This window comes from Hemiscyllium ocellatum, unplaced genomic scaffold (genome assembly GCF_020745735.1).
Source record: "Hemiscyllium ocellatum isolate sHemOce1 unplaced genomic scaffold, sHemOce1.pat.X.cur. scaffold_890_pat_ctg1, whole genome shotgun sequence".
In the NCBI taxonomy this organism is placed as follows: domain Eukaryota; kingdom Metazoa; phylum Chordata; class Chondrichthyes; order Orectolobiformes; family Hemiscylliidae; genus Hemiscyllium; species Hemiscyllium ocellatum.
The window spans coordinates 61,759-78,221 of record NW_026869290.1 but is presented as its reverse complement, the minus strand read 5'-3'; the positions used below and the strand labels follow the sequence as shown (position 1 = coordinate 78,221).

The following is a 16,463-nucleotide window of genomic DNA, read 5'->3' as shown; positions in this document are numbered from 1 at the left end:
CATTTTGAGAGGCACGCACCATATCTCAATGCAGGAGTGCCCAATTCAAGTCCCGTTTGCTCCAAAGGCGTGCATTCACATGTCCGAGCGGCCTGCTCTTGCCAACAAACCAAACATGTCGTAGTCTCGATTCTGCTCTCCCTGGCAAACTTGTCCTTTCATCCATTTGAGACTTCCTGCTTTTTGACCACCAATCAAAACTGCCGTTCTGGAGAAGCGTCACTGGACCACAAACGTTGACTGCTTTCTTCCCCCACTCCAGATGCTGACTTTCTCCAGCAATTTCTGTTTCCCATTCTGATTTTGTTGTTACTTCGTCCCGTCGGTGGGCATATAACTCCCACGCAAACGGAGTGCAAATGAAAACCTTTAAGCAACCGGTAGCGACAAATGAATGTCAGGTTTCCCCGCTTCCTCCCTCCCTCCAATCAAAAAGGGGTCACTCCCCCTCAGAGTTTGGACCTGATCCTGCGATTAAGGTGACGCAACACCGTCCCCTGCTGCTGGCAGGCTGTACTACACCCACAGTGGAAAGTCCAAGTCATCTGAGTGGCATTGTCTGCTCTTCTCGATAGAAGGACAAAGCCCAGTGGCTGGGTTAACGTGAAGGTCAACACAGAGGCAAGCTTGAGAAAGCACGTGCAGGAACTCCACCTACACTGTTGGCACCATAGAATCACCACAGTGTGGAAGCAGGCCATTCAGACGGACAGGTCCACACCGACCCTTCTGAAGAGAAACCCATGCAGATCCATGCTCGGCACTGAGGGATCCCAGCTGAAAATGTGTTGCTGGTCAAAGCACAGCAGGCCAGGCAGCATCTCAGGAATAGGGAATTCGACGTTTCGAGCATAAGCCCTTCAAAGTTCACCAGTTCCCAATGTTGGGGACGTCCAGAACCAGGGGTCACAGTCTCAGAATGAAGGGCAAGCGATTCTGGAAGAATTTTTCTCTCAGAGAGTGGTGAGCCTGTGGACTTGTCTCCCACAGGAAGATGCGGTTAAGACGGTTTGGGAGATACGTTCAATAGCGAGCCGGACGTGGAACTTGCAGCTAAAGTGATCCAGGGGTACGGAGAGGAAGCTGGAGTGGTCACTGAAATGGCATGTTCAGTCATGATGATCTTGAATGGTGGTGATGATGTCTCGAAGGGCTGAATGGAACGAGTGAGGAGTGCAGTTGCTGGAAATCAGAGTCTCGATTGGAGTGGTGCTGGAAAAACAAAGCAAGTCAGGCAGCATCCTGATTTTCCTGCTCCTCGGATGCTGCCTGACTTGAAGGGCTGAATGGCCTACTCCTGCACTTCTTTTCTATGTTTCCATGTTGAACGCATGGCTCAGAGACTGACGTGAGTTGGAAGTAAACCTGCGATTAACTGTTCGTCCTCACGATTTTATAAACATCAAGAAATTGTTGGCAAAGTGTTTCGACGTTTACAGTGGAGCTGATGCAGCGTGCAGTAAAGTCACCACCGTCCTCCAGGAGCACTGCTCTCTGATGAGGGAGCGATTGATGGGTGGGAGTTGAAGCTGAGGGGACGAGCTTGAAAAGGGCAATCTTTCATGTTGAGTCCATTTGGCAGCGGGAATTGAAGCCAGGCTGCTGGATTTGTGCTGTATTCCAGGCCAGCGTATGAATCAGTTTGTCAGAAGCAGGTAACGGGAGAGCGCGTGGATCAGCAGCGGACCAAGTTTAACACAGATGGTAGGGCACAACGAAAAGGCTGTTTTACAGCAGCGGCGGATTACTTGAAAGATAGATATTCACACAATAAAACATGAAAACAACAATAACTGATATCTTAATCATCTCCACAGAGGTAGAAGATGATCTAAAGAAAAACTCAAATTGACAACAAATCAAGATTACACATAAGCACATTCTATCTAATACCCATGTCGCAGAGCGCAAAGCCGTGCAATCCTCGGTAGTATAGTGGTTAGTATCCCCGCCTGTCACGCGGGAGACCGGGGTTCAATTCCCCGCCGGGGAGTCGGCGGCATTTTGAGAGGCACGCACCATATCTCAATGCAGGAGTGCCCAATTCAAGTCCCGTTTGCTCCAAAGGCGTGCATTCACATGTCCGAGCGGCCTGCTCTTGCCAACAAACCAAACATGTCGTAGTCTCGATTCTGCTCTCCCTGGCAAACTTGTCCTTTCATCCATTTGAGACTTCCTGCTTTTTGACCACCAATCAAAACTGCCGGGCAAACTTGTCCTTTCATCCATTTGAGACTTCCTGCTTTTTGACCACCAATCAAAACTGCCGTTCTGGAGAAGCGTCACTGGACCACAAACGTTGACTGCTTTCTTCCCCCACTCCAGATGCTGACTTTCTCCAGCAATTTCTGTTTCCCATTCTGATTTTGTTGTTACTTCGTCCCGTCGGTGGGCATATAACTCCCACGCAAACGGAGTGCAAATGAAAACCTTTAAGCAACCGGTAGCGACAAATGAATGTCAGGTTTCCCCGCTTCCTCCCTCCCTCCAATCAAAAAGGGGTCACTCCCCCTCAGAGTTTGGACCTGATCCTGCGATTAAGGTGACGCAACACCGTCCCCTGCTGCTGGCAGGCTGTACTACACCCACAGTGGAAAGTCCAAGTCATCTGAGTGGCATTGTCTGCTCTTCTCGATAGAAGGACAAAGCCCAGTGGCTGGGTTAACATGAAGGTCAACACAGAGGCAAGCTTGAGAAAGCACGTGCAGGAACTCAACCTACACTGTTGGCACCATAGAATCACCACAGTGTGGAAGCAGGCCATTCAGACGGACAGGTCCACACCGACCCTTCTGAAGAGAAACCCATGCAGATCCATGCTCGGCACTGAGGGATCCCAGCTGAAAATGTGTTGCTGGTCAAAGCACAGCAGGCCAGGCAGCATCTCAGGAATAGGGAATTCGACGTTTCGAGCATAAGCCCTTCAAAGTTCACCAGTTCCCAATGTTGGGGACGTCCAGAACCAGGGGTCACAGTCTCAGAATGAAGGGCAAGCGATTCTGGAAGAATTTTTCTCTCAGAGAGTGGTGAGCCTGTGGACTTGTCTCCCACAGGAAGATGCGGTTAAGACGGTTTGGGAGATACGTTCAATAGCGAGCCGGACGTGGAACTTGCAGCTAAAGTGATCCAGGGGTACGGAGAGGAAGCTGGAGTGGTCACTGAAATGGCATGTTCAGTCATGATGATCTTGAATGGTGGTGATGATGTCTCGAAGGGCTGAATGGAACGAGTGAGGAGTGCAGTTGCTGGAAATCAGAGTCTCGATTGGAGTGGTGCTGGAAAAACAAAGCATCCTGATTTTCCTGCTCCTCGGATGCTGCCTGACTTGAAGGGCTGAATGGCCTACTCCTGCACTTCTTTTCTATGTTTCCATGTTGAACGCATGGCTCAGAGACTGACGTGAGTTGGAAGTAAACCTGCGATTAACTGTTCGTCCTCATGATTTTATAAACATCAAGAAATTGTTGGCAAAGTGTTTCGACGTTTACAGTGGAGCTGATGCAGCGTGCAGTAAAGTCACCACCGTCCTCCAGGAGCACTGCTCTCTGATGAGGGAGCGATTGATGGGTGGGAGTTGAAGCTGAGGGGACGAGCTTGAAAAGGGCAATCTTTCATGTTGAGTCCATTTGGCAGCGGGAATTGAAGCCAGGCTGCTGGATTTGTGCTGTATTCCAGGCCAGCGTATGAATCAGTTTGTCAGAAGCAGGTAACGGGAGAGCGCGTGGATCAGCAGCGGACCAAGTTTAACACAGATGGTAGGGCACAACGAAAAGGCTGTTTTACAGCAGCGGCGGATTACTTGAAAGATAGATATTCACACAATAAAACATGAAAACAACAATAACTGATATCTTAATCATCTCCACAGAGGTAGAAGATGATCTAAAGAAAAACTCAAATTGACAACAAATCAAGATTACACATAAGCACATTCTATCTAATACCCATGTCGCAGAGCGCAAAGCCGTGCAATCCTCGGTAGTATAGTGGTTAGTATCCCCGCCTGTCACGCGGGAGACCGGGGTTCAATTCCCCGCCGGGGAGTCGGCGGCATTTTGAGAGGCACGCACCATATCTCAATGCAGGAGTGCCCAATTCAAGTCCCGTTTGCTCCAAAGGCGTGCATTCACATGTCCGAGCGGCCTGCTCTTGCCAACAAACCAAACATGTCGTAGTCTCGATTCTGCTCTCCCTGGCAAACTTGTCCTTTCATCCATTTGAGACTTCCTGCTTTTTGACCACCAATCAAAACTGCCGGGCAAACTTGTCCTTTCATCCATTTGAGACTTCCTGCTTTTTGACCACCAATCAAAACTGCCGTTCTGGAGAAGCGTCACTGGACCACAAACGTTGACTGCTTTCTTCCCCCACTCCAGATGCTGACTTTCTCCAGCAATTTCTGTTTCCCATTCTGATTTTGTTGTTACTTCGTCCCGTCGGTGGGCATATAACTCCCACGCAAACGGAGTGCAAATGAAAACCTTTAAGCAACCGGTAGCGACAAATGAATGTCAGGTTTCCCCGCTTCCTCCCTCCCTCCAATCAAAAAGGGGTCACTCCCCCTCAGAGTTTGGACCTGATCCTGCGATTAAGGTGACGCAACACCGTCCCCTGCTGCTGGCAGGCTGTACTACACCCACAGTGGAAAGTCCAAGTCATCTGAGTGGCATTGTCTGCTCTTCTCGATAGAAGGACAAAGCCCAGTGGCTGGGTTAACGTGAAGGTCAACACAGAGGCAAGCTTGAGAAAGCACGTGCAGGAACTCCACCTACACTGTTGGCACCATAGAATCACCACAGTGTGGAAGCAGGCCATTCAGACGGACAGGTCCACACCGACCCTTCTGAAGAGAAACCCATGCAGATCCATGCTCGGCACTGAGGGATCCCAGCTGAAAATGTGTTGCTGGTCAAAGCACAGCAGGCCAGGCAGCATCTCAGGAATAGGGAATTCGACGTTTCGAGCATAAGCCCTTCAAAGTTCACCAGTTCCCAATGTTGGGGACGTCCAGAACCAGGGGTCACAGTCTCAGAATGAAGGGCAAGCGATTCTGGAAGAATTTTTCTCTCAGAGAGTGGTGAGCCTGTGGACTTGTCTCCCACAGGAAGATGCGGTTAAGACGGTTTGGGAGATACGTTCAATAGCGAGCCGGACGTGGAACTTGCAGCTAAAGTGATCCAGGGGTACGGAGAGGAAGCTGGAGTGGTCACTGAAATGGCATGTTCAGTCATGATGATCTTGAATGGTGGTGATGATGTCTCGAAGGGCTGAATGGAACGAGTGAGGAGTGCAGTTGCTGGAAATCAGAGTCTCGATTGGAGTGGTGCTGGAAAAACAAAGCAAGTCAGGCAGCATCCTGATTTTCCTGCTCCTCGGATGCTGCCTGACTTGAAGGGCTGAATGGCCTACTCCTGCACTTCTTTTCTATGTTTCCATGTTGAACGCATGGCTCAGAGACTGACGTGAGTTGGAAGTAAACCTGCGATTAACTGTTCGTCCTCACGATTTTATAAACATCAAGAAATTGTTGGCAAAGTGTTTCGACGTTTACAGTGGAGCTGATGCAGCGTGCAGTAAAGTCACCACCGTCCTCCAGGAGCACTGCTCTCTGATGAGGGAGCGATTGATGGGTGGGAGTTGAAGCTGAGGGGACGAGCTTGAAAAGGGCAATCTTTCATGTTGAGTCCATTTGGCAGCGGGAATTGAAGCCAGGCTGCTGGATTTGTGCTGTATTCCAGGCCAGCGTATGAATCAGTTTGTCAGAAGCAGGTAACGGGAGAGCGCGTGGATCAGCAGCGGACCAAGTTTAACACAGATGGTAGGGCACAACGAAAAGGCTGTTTTACAGCAGCGGCGGATTACTTGAAAGATAGATATTGACACAATAAAACATGAAAACAACAATAACTGATATCTTAATCATCTCCACAGAGGTAGAAGATGATCTAAAGAAAAACTCAAATTGACAACAAATCAAGATTACACATAAGCACATTCTATCTAATACCCATGTCGCAGAGCGCAAAGCCGTGCAATCCTCGGTAGTATAGTGGTTAGTATCCCCGCCTGTCACGCGGGAGACCGGGGTTCAATTCCCCGCCGGGGAGTCGGCGGCATTTTGAGAGGCACGCACCATATCTCAATGCAGGAGTGCCCAATTCAAGTCCCGTTTGCTCCAAAGGCGTGCATTCACATGTCCGAGCGGCCTGCTCTTGCCAACAAACCAAACATGTCGTAGTCTCGATTCTGCTCTCCCTGGCAAACTTGTCCTTTCATCCATTTGAGACTTCCTGCTTTTTGACCACCAATCAAAACTGCCGTTCTGGAGAAGCGTCACTGGACCACAAACGTTGACTGCTTTCTTCCCCCACTCCAGATGCTGACTTTCTCCAGCAATTTCTGTTTCCCATTCTGATTTTGTTGTTACTTCGTCCCGTCGGTGGGCATATAACTCCCACGCAAACGGAGTGCAAATGAAAACCTTTAAGCAACCGGTAGCGACAAATGAATGTCAGGTTTCCCCGCTTCCTCCCTCCCTCCAATCAAAAAGGGGTCACTCCCCCTCAGAGTTTGGACCTGATCCTGCGATTAAGGTGACGCAACACCGTCCCCTGCTGCTGGCAGGCTGTACTACACCCACAGTGGAAAGTCCAAGTCATCTGAGTGGCATTGTCTGCTCTTCTCGATAGAAGGACAAAGCCCAGTGGCTGGGTTAACATGAAGGTCAACACAGAGGCAAGCTTGAGAAAGCACGTGCAGGAACTCCACCTACACTGTTGGCACCATAGAATCACCACAGTGTGGAAGCAGGCCATTCAGACGGACAGGTCCACACCGACCCTTCTGAAGAGAAACCCATGCAGATCCATGCTCGGCACTGAGGGATCCCAGCTGAAAATGTGTTGCTGGTCAAAGCACAGCAGGCCAGGCAGCATCTCAGGAATAGGGAATTCGACGTTTCGAGCATAAGCCCTTCAAAGTTCACCAGTTCCCAATGTTGGGGACGTCCAGAACCAGGGGTCACAGTCTCAGAATGAAGGGCAAGCGATTCTGGAAGAATTTTTCTCTCAGAGAGTGGTGAGCCTGTGGACTTGTCTCCCACAGGAAGATGCGGTTAAGACGGTTTGGGAGATACGTTCAATAGCGAGCCGGACGTGGAACTTGCAGCTAAAGTGATCCAGGGGTACGGAGAGGAAGCTGGAGTGGTCACTGAAATGGCATGTTCAGTCATGATGATCTTGAATGGTGGTGATGATGTCTCGAAGGGCTGAATGGAACGAGTGAGGAGTGCAGTTGCTGGAAATCAGAGTCTCGATTGGAGTGGTGCTGGAAAAACAAAGCAAGTCAGGCAGCATCCTGATTTTCCTGCTCCTCGGATGCTGCCTGACTTGAAGGGCTGAATGGCCTACTCCTGCACTTCTTTTCTATGTTTCCATGTTGAACGCATGGCTCAGAGACTGACGTGAGTTGGAAGTAAACCTGCGATTAACTGTTCGTCCTCATGATTTTATAAACATCAAGAAATTGTTGGCAAAGTGTTTCGACGTTTACAGTGGAGCTGATGCAGCGTGCAGTAAAGTCACCACCGTCCTCCAGGAGCACTGCTCTCTGATGAGGGAGCGATTGATGGGTGGGAGTTGAAGCTGAGGGGACGAGCTTGAAAAGGGCAATCTTTCATGTTGAGTCCATTTGGCAGCGGGAATTGAAGCCAGGCTGCTGGATTTGTGCTGTATTCCAGGCCAGCGTATGAATCAGTTTGTCAGAAGCAGGTAACGGGAGAGCGCGTGGATCAGCAGCGGACCAAGTTTAACACAGATGGTAGGGCACAACGAAAAGGCTGTTTTACAGCAGCGGCGGATTACTTGAAAGATAGATATTGACACAATAAAACATGAAAACAACAATAACTGATATCTTAATCATCTCCACAGAGGTAGAAGATGATCTAAAGAAAAACTCAAATTGACAACAAATCAAGATTACACATAAGCACATTCTATCTAATACCCATGTCGCAGAGCGCAAAGCCGTGCAATCCTCGGTAGTATAGTGGTTAGTATCCCCGCCTGTCACGCGGGAGACCGGGGTTCAATTCCCCGCCGGGGAGTCGGCGGCATTTTGAGAGGCACGCACCATATCTCAATGCAGGAGTGCCCAATTCAAGTCCCGTTTGCTCCAAAGGCGTGCATTCACATGTCCGAGCGGCCTGCTCTTGCCAACAAACCAAACATGTCGTAGTCTCGATTCTGCTCTCCCTGGCAAACTTGTCCTTTCATCCATTTGAGACTTCCTGCTTTTTGACCACCAATCAAAACTGCCGGGCAAACTTGTCCTTTCATCCATTTGAGACTTCCTGCTTTTTGACCACCAATCAAAACTGCCGTTCTGGAGAAGCGTCACTGGACCACAAACGTTGACTGCTTTCTTCCCCCACTCCAGATGCTGACTTTCTCCAGCAATTTCTGTTTCCCATTCTGATTTTGTTGTTACTTCGTCCCGTCGGTGGGCATATAACTCCCACGCAAACGGAGTGCAAATGAAAACCTTTAAGCAACCGGTAGCGACAAATGAATGTCAGGTTTCCCCGCTTCCTCCCTCCCTCCAATCAAAAAGGGGTCACTCCCCCTCAGAGTTTGGACCTGATCCTGCGATTAAGGTGACGCAACACCGTCCCCTGCTGCTGGCAGGCTGTACTACACCCACAGTGGAAAGTCCAAGTCATCTGAGTGGCATTGTCTGCTCTTCTCGATAGAAGGACAAAGCCCAGTGGCTGGGTTAACGTGAAGGTCAACACAGAGGCAAGCTTGAGAAAGCACGTGCAGGAACTCCACCTACACTGTTGGCACCATAGAATCACCACAGTGTGGAAGCAGGCCATTCAGACGGACAGGTCCACACCGACCCTTCTGAAGAGAAACCCATGCAGATCCATGCTCGGCACTGAGGGATCCCAGCTGAAAATGTGTTGCTGGTCAAAGCACAGCAGGCCAGGCAGCATCTCAGGAATAGGGAATTCGACGTTTCGAGCATAAGCCCTTCAAAGTTCACCAGTTCCCAATGTTGGGGACGTCCAGAACCAGGGGTCACAGTCTCAGAATGAAGGGCAAGCGATTCTGGAAGAATTTTTCTCTCAGAGAGTGGTGAGCCTGTGGACTTGTCTCCCACAGGAAGATGCGGTTAAGACGGTTTGGGAGATACGTTCAATAGCGAGCCGGACGTGGAACTTGCAGCTAAAGTGATCCAGGGGTACGGAGAGGAAGCTGGAGTGGTCACTGAAATGGCATGTTCAGTCATGATGATCTTGAATGGTGGTGATGATGTCTCGAAGGGCTGAATGGAACGAGTGAGGAGTGCAGTTGCTGGAAATCAGAGTCTCGATTGGAGTGGTGCTGGAAAAACAAAGCAAGTCAGGCAGCATCCTGATTTTCCTGCTCCTCGGATGCTGCCTGACTTGAAGGGCTGAATGGCCTACTCCTGCACTTCTTTTCTATGTTTCCATGTTGAACGCATGGCTCAGAGACTGACGTGAGTTGGAAGTAAACCTGCGATTAACTGTTCGTCCTCACGATTTTATAAACATCAAGAAATTGTTGGCAAAGTGTTTCGACGTTTACAGTGGAGCTGATGCAGCGTGCAGTAAAGTCACCACCGTCCTCCAGGAGCACTGCTCTCTGATGAGGGAGCGATTGATGGGTGGGAGTTGAAGCTGAGGGGACGAGCTTGAAAAGGGCAATCTTTCATGTTGAGTCCATTTGGCAGCGGGAATTGAAGCCAGGCTGCTGGATTTGTGCTGTATTCCAGGCCAGCGTATGAATCAGTTTGTCAGAAGCAGGTAACGGGAGAGCGCGTGGATCAGCAGCGGACCAAGTTTAACACAGATGGTAGGGCACAACGAAAAGGCTGTTTTACAGCAGCGGCGGATTACTTGAAAGATAGATATTGACACAATAAAACATGAAAACAACAATAACTGATATCTTAATCATCTCCACAGAGGTAGAAGATGATCTAAAGAAAAACTCAAATTGACAACAAATCAAGATTACACATAAGCACATTCTATCTAATACCCATGTCGCAGAGCGCAAAGCCGTGCAATCCTCGGTAGTATAGTGGTTAGTATCCCCGCCTGTCACGCGGGAGACCGGGGTTCAATTCCCCGCCGGGGAGTCGGCGGCATTTTGAGAGGCACGCACCATATCTCAATGCAGGAGTGCCCAATTCAAGTCCCGTTTGCTCCAAAGGCGTGCATTCACATGTCCGAGCGGCCTGCTCTTGCCAACAAACCAAACATGTCGTAGTCTCGATTCTGCTCTCCCTGGCAAACTTGTCCTTTCATCCATTTGAGACTTCCTGCTTTTTGACCACCAATCAAAACTGCCGTTCTGGAGAAGCGTCACTGGACCACAAACGTTGACTGCTTTCTTCCCCCACTCCAGATGCTGACTTTCTCCAGCAATTTCTGTTTCCCATTCTGATTTTGTTGTTACTTCGTCCCGTCGGTGGGCATATAACTCCCACGCAAACGGAGTGCAAATGAAAACCTTTAAGCAACCGGTAGCGACAAATGAATGTCAGGTTTCCCCGCTTCCTCCCTCCCTCCAATCAAAAAGGGGTCACTCCCCCTCAGAGTTTGGACCTGATCCTGCGATTAAGGTGACGCAACACCGTCCCCTGCTGCTGGCAGGCTGTACTACACCCACAGTGGAAAGTCCAAGTCATCTGAGTGGCATTGTCTGCTCTTCTCGATAGAAGGACAAAGCCCAGTGGCTGGGTTAACATGAAGGTCAACACAGAGGCAAGCTTGAGAAAGCACGTGCAGGAACTCCACCTACACTGTTGGCACCATAGAATCACCACAGTGTGGAAGCAGGCCATTCAGACGGACAGGTCCACACCGACCCTTCTGAAGAGAAACCCATGCAGATCCATGCTCGGCACTGAGGGATCCCAGCTGAAAATGTGTTGCTGGTCAAAGCACAGCAGGCCAGGCAGCATCTCAGGAATAGGGAATTCGACGTTTCGAGCATAAGCCCTTCAAAGTTCACCAGTTCCCAATGTTGGGGACGTCCAGAACCAGGGGTCACAGTCTCAGAATGAAGGGCAAGCGATTCTGGAAGAATTTTTCTCTCAGAGAGTGGTGAGCCTGTGGACTTGTCTCCCACAGGAAGATGCGGTTAAGACGGTTTGGGAGATACGTTCAATAGCGAGCCGGACGTGGAACTTGCAGCTAAAGTGATCCAGGGGTACGGAGAGGAAGCTGGAGTGGTCACTGAAATGGCATGTTCAGTCATGATGATCTTGAATGGTGGTGATGATGTCTCGAAGGGCTGAATGGAACGAGTGAGGAGTGCAGTTGCTGGAAATCAGAGTCTCGATTGGAGTGGTGCTGGAAAAACAAAGCAAGTCAGGCAGCATCCTGATTTTCCTGCTCCTCGGATGCTGCCTGACTTGAAGGGCTGAATGGCCTACTCCTGCACTTCTTTTCTATGTTTCCATGTTGAACGCATGGCTCAGAGACTGACGTGAGTTGGAAGTAAACCTGCGATTAACTGTTCGTCCTCACGATTTTATAAACATCAAGAAATTGTTGGCAAAGTGTTTCGACGTTTACAGTGGAGCTGATGCAGCGTGCAGTAAAGTCACCACCGTCCTCCAGGAGCACTGCTCTCTGATGAGGGAGCGATTGATGGGTGGGAGTTGAAGCTGAGGGGACGAGCTTGAAAAGGGCAATCTTTCATGTTGAGTCCATTTGGCAGCGGGAATTGAAGCCAGGCTGCTGGATTTGTGCTGTATTCCAGGCCAGCGTATGAATCAGTTTGTCAGAAGCAGGTAACGGGAGAGCGCGTGGATCAGCAGCGGACCAAGTTTAACACAGATGGTAGGGCACAACGAAAAGGCTGTTTTACAGCAGCGGCGGATTACTTGAAAGATAGATATTCACACAATAAAACATGAAAACAACAATAACTGATATCTTAATCATCTCCACAGAGGTAGAAGATGATCTAAAGAAAAACTCAAATTGACAACAAATCAAGATTACACATAAGCACATTCTATCTAATACCCATGTCGCAGAGCGCAAAGCCGTGCAATCCTCGGTAGTATAGTGGTTAGTATCCCCGCCTGTCACGCGGGAGACCGGGGTTCAATTCCCCGCCGGGGAGTCGGCGGCATTTTGAGAGGCACGCACCATATCTCAATGCAGGAGTGCCCAATTCAAGTCCCGTTTGCTCCAAAGGCGTGCATTCACATGTCCGAGCGGCCTGCTCTTGCCAACAAACCAAACATGTCGTAGTCTCGATTCTGCTCTCCCTGGCAAACTTGTCCTTTCATCCATTTGAGACTTCCTGCTTTTTGACCACCAATCAAAACTGCCGGGCAAACTTGTCCTTTCATCCATTTGAGACTTCCTGCTTTTTGACCACCAATCAAAACTGCCGTTCTGGAGAAGCGTCACTGGACCACAAACGTTGACTGCTTTCTTCCCCCACTCCAGATGCTGACTTTCTCCAGCAATTTCTGTTTCCCATTCTGATTTTGTTGTTACTTCGTCCCGTCGGTGGGCATATAACTCCCACGCAAACGGAGTGCAAATGAAAACCTTTAAGCAACCGGTAGCGACAAATGAATGTCAGGTTTCCCCGCTTCCTCCCTCCCTCCAATCAAAAAGGGGTCACTCCCCCTCAGAGTTTGGACCTGATCCTGCGATTAAGGTGACGCAACACCGTCCCCTGCTGCTGGCAGGCTGTACTACACCCACAGTGGAAAGTCCAAGTCATCTGAGTGGCATTGTCTGCTCTTCTCGATAGAAGGACAAAGCCCAGTGGCTGGGTTAACATGAAGGTCAACACAGAGGCAAGCTTGAGAAAGCACGTGCAGGAACTCCACCTACACTGTTGGCACCATAGAATCACCACAGTGTGGAAGCAGGCCATTCAGACGGACAGGTCCACACCGACCCTTCTGAAGAGAAACCCATGCAGATCCATGCTCGGCACTGAGGGATCCCAGCTGAAAATGTGTTGCTGGTCAAAGCACAGCAGGCCAGGCAGCATCTCAGGAATAGGGAATTCGACGTTTCGAGCATAAGCCCTTCAAAGTTCACCAGTTCCCAATGTTGGGGACGTCCAGAACCAGGGGTCACAGTCTCAGAATGAAGGGCAAGCGATTCTGGAAGAATTTTTCTCTCAGAGAGTGGTGAGCCTGTGGACTTGTCTCCCACAGGAAGATGCGGTTAAGACGGTTTGGGAGATACGTTCAATAGCGAGCCGGACGTGGAACTTGCAGCTAAAGTGATCCAGGGGTACGGAGAGGAAGCTGGAGTGGTCACTGAAATGGCATGTTCAGTCATGATGATCTTGAATGGTGGTGATGATGTCTCGAAGGGCTGAATGGAACGAGTGAGGAGTGCAGTTGCTGGAAATCAGAGTCTCGATTGGAGTGGTGCTGGAAAAACAAAGCATCCTGATTTTCCTGCTCCTCGGATGCTGCCTGACTTGAAGGGCTGAATGGCCTACTCCTGCACTTCTTTTCTATGTTTCCATGTTGAACGCATGGCTCAGAGACTGACGTGAGTTGGAAGTAAACCTGCGATTAACTGTTCGTCCTCACGATTTTATAAACATCAAGAAATTGTTGGCAAAGTGTTTCGACGTTTACAGTGGAGCTGATGCAGCGTGCAGTAAAGTCACCACCGTCCTCCAGGAGCACTGCTCTCTGATGAGGGAGCGATTGATGGGTGGGAGTTGAAGCTGAGGGGACGAGCTTGAAAAGGGCAATCTTTCATGTTGAGTCCATTTGGCAGCGGGAATTGAAGCCAGGCTGCTGGATTTGTGCTGTATTCCAGGCCAGCGTATGAATCAGTTTGTCAGAAGCAGGTAACGGGAGAGCGCGTGGATCAGCAGCGGACCAAGTTTAACACAGATGGTAGGGCACAACGAAAAGGCTGTTTTACAGCAGCGGCGGATTACTTGAAAGATAGATATTCACACAATAAAACATGAAAACAACAATAACTGATATCTTAATCATCTCCACAGAGGTAGAAGATGATCTAAAGAAAAACTCAAATTGACAACAAATCAAGATTACACATAAGCACATTCTATCTAATACCCATGTCGCAGAGCGCAAAGCCGTGCAATCCTCGGTAGTATAGTGGTTAGTATCCCCGCCTGTCACGCGGGAGACCGGGGTTCAATTCCCCGCCGGGGAGTCGGCGGCATTTTGAGAGGCACGCACCATATCTCAATGCAGGAGTGCCCAATTCAAGTCCCGTTTGCTCCAAAGGCGTGCATTCACATGTCCGAGCGGCCTGCTCTTGCCAACAAACCAAACATGTCGTAGTCTCGATTCTGCTCTCCCTGGCAAACTTGTCCTTTCATCCATTTGAGACTTCCTGCTTTTTGACCACCAATCAAAACTGCCGTTCTGGAGAAGCGTCACTGGACCACAAACGTTGACTGCTTTCTTCCCCCACTCCAGATGCTGACTTTCTCCAGCAATTTCTGTTTCCCATTCTGATTTTGTTGTTACTTCGTCCCGTCGGTGGGCATATAACTCCCACGCAAACGGAGTGCAAATGAAAACCTTTAAGCAACCGGTAGCGACAAATGAATGTCAGGTTTCCCCGCTTCCTCCCTCCCTCCAATCAAAAAGGGGTCACTCCCCCTCAGAGTTTGGACCTGATCCTGCGATTAAGGTGACGCAACACCGTCCCCTGCTGCTGGCAGGCTGTACTACACCCACAGTGGAAAGTCCAAGTCATCTGAGTGGCATTGTCTGCTCTTCTCGATAGAAGGACAAAGCCCAGTGGCTGGGTTAACGTGAAGGTCAACACAGAGGCAAGCTTGAGAAAGCACGTGCAGGAACTCCACCTACACTGTTGGCACCATAGAATCACCACAGTGTGGAAGCAGGCCATTCAGACGGACAGGTCCACACCGACCCTTCTGAAGAGAAACCCATGCAGATCCATGCTCGGCACTGAGGGATCCCAGCTGAAAATGTGTTGCTGGTCAAAGCACAGCAGGCCAGGCAGCATCTCAGGAATAGGGAATTCGACGTTTCGAGCATAAGCCCTTCAAAGTTCACCAGTTCCCAATGTTGGGGACGTCCAGAACCAGGGGTCACAGTCTCAGAATGAAGGGCAAGCGATTCTGGAAGAATTTTTCTCTCAGAGAGTGGTGAGCCTGTGGACTTGTCTCCCACAGGAAGATGCGGTTAAGACGGTTTGGGAGATACGTTCAATAGCGAGCCGGACGTGGAACTTGCAGCTAAAGTGATCCAGGGGTACGGAGAGGAAGCTGGAGTGGTCACTGAAATGGCATGTTCAGTCATGATGATCTTGAATGGTGGTGATGATGTCTCGAAGGGCTGAATGGAACGAGTGAGGAGTGCAGTTGCTGGAAATCAGAGTCTCGATTGGAGTGGTGCTGGAAAAACAAAGCAAGTCAGGCAGCATCCTGATTTTCCTGCTCCTCGGATGCTGCCTGACTTGAAGGGCTGAATGGCCTACTCCTGCACTTCTTTTCTATGTTTCCATGTTGAACGCATGGCTCAGAGACTGACGTGAGTTGGAAGTAAACCTGCGATTAACTGTTCGTCCTCACGATTTTATAAACATCAAGAAATTGTTGGCAAAGTGTTTCGACGTTTACAGTGGAGCTGATGCAGCGTGCAGTAAAGTCACCACCGTCCTCCAGGAGCACTGCTCTCTGATGAGGGAGCGATTGATGGGTGGGAGTTGAAGCTGAGGGGACGAGCTTGAAAAGGGCAATCTTTCATGTTGAGTCCATTTGGCAGCGGGAATTGAAGCCAGGCTGCTGGATTTGTGCTGTATTCCAGGCCAGCGTATGAATCAGTTTGTCAGAAGCAGGTAACGGGAGAGCGCGTGGATCAGCAGCGGACCAAGTTTAACACAGATGGTAGGGCACAACGAAAAGGCTGTTTTACAGCAGCGGCGGATTACTTGAAAGATAGATATTCACAGAATAAAACATGAAAACAACAATAACTGATATCTTAATCATCTCCACAGAGGTAGAAGATGATCTAAAGAAAAACTCAAATTGACAACAAATCAAGATTACACATAAGCACATTCTATCTAATACCCATGTCGCAGAGCGCAAAGCCGTGCAATCCTCGGTAGTATAGTGGTTAGTATCCCCGCCTGTCACGCGGGAGACCGGGGTTCAATTCCCCGCCGGGGAGTCGGCGGCATTTTGAGAGGCACGCACCATATCTCAATGCAGGAGTGCCCAATTCAAGTCCCGTTTGCTCCAAAGGCGTGCATTCACATGTCCGAGCGGCCTGCTCTTGCCAACAAACCAAACATGTCGTAGTCTCGATTCTGCTCTCCCTGGCAAACTTGTCCTTTCATCCATTTGAGACTTCCTGCTTTTTGACCACCAATCAAAACTGCCGGGCAAACTTGTCCTTTCATCCATTTGAGA

General features: G+C 49.6%; 8 non-coding genes across 8 annotated transcripts; all 8 read left to right on the top strand.

Annotated features, from left to right (window-relative positions):
- Nucleotides 1-1,921: 1,921 nt before the first annotated feature.
- On the top strand, nucleotides 1,922-1,993 carry trnad-guc (transfer RNA aspartic acid (anticodon GUC)). The gene has a single exon. It is a non-coding gene; the product is annotated as a tRNA-Asp (tRNA).
- A 1,979-nt stretch (nucleotides 1,994-3,972) lies between these two features.
- On the top strand, nucleotides 3,973-4,044 carry trnad-guc (transfer RNA aspartic acid (anticodon GUC)). The gene has a single exon. It is a non-coding gene; the product is annotated as a tRNA-Asp (tRNA).
- A 1,991-nt stretch (nucleotides 4,045-6,035) lies between these two features.
- On the top strand, nucleotides 6,036-6,107 carry trnad-guc (transfer RNA aspartic acid (anticodon GUC)). Its single transcript has one exon. It is a non-coding gene; the product is annotated as a tRNA-Asp (tRNA).
- Nucleotides 6,108-8,035: 1,928 nt separating this feature from the next.
- On the top strand, nucleotides 8,036-8,107 carry trnad-guc (transfer RNA aspartic acid (anticodon GUC)). The gene has a single exon. It is a non-coding gene; the product is annotated as a tRNA-Asp (tRNA).
- Nucleotides 8,108-10,098: 1,991 nt separating this feature from the next.
- Nucleotides 10,099-10,170, top strand: trnad-guc (transfer RNA aspartic acid (anticodon GUC)). Its single transcript has one exon. It is a non-coding gene; the product is annotated as a tRNA-Asp (tRNA).
- Nucleotides 10,171-12,098: 1,928 nt separating this feature from the next.
- trnad-guc (transfer RNA aspartic acid (anticodon GUC)) lies at nucleotides 12,099-12,170 on the top strand. The gene has a single exon. It is a non-coding gene; the product is annotated as a tRNA-Asp (tRNA).
- Nucleotides 12,171-14,149: 1,979 nt separating this feature from the next.
- trnad-guc (transfer RNA aspartic acid (anticodon GUC)) lies at nucleotides 14,150-14,221 on the top strand. Its single transcript has one exon. It is a non-coding gene; the product is annotated as a tRNA-Asp (tRNA).
- Nucleotides 14,222-16,149: 1,928 nt separating this feature from the next.
- Nucleotides 16,150-16,221, top strand: trnad-guc (transfer RNA aspartic acid (anticodon GUC)). The gene has a single exon. It is a non-coding gene; the product is annotated as a tRNA-Asp (tRNA).
- Nucleotides 16,222-16,463: the final 242 nt, after the last annotated feature.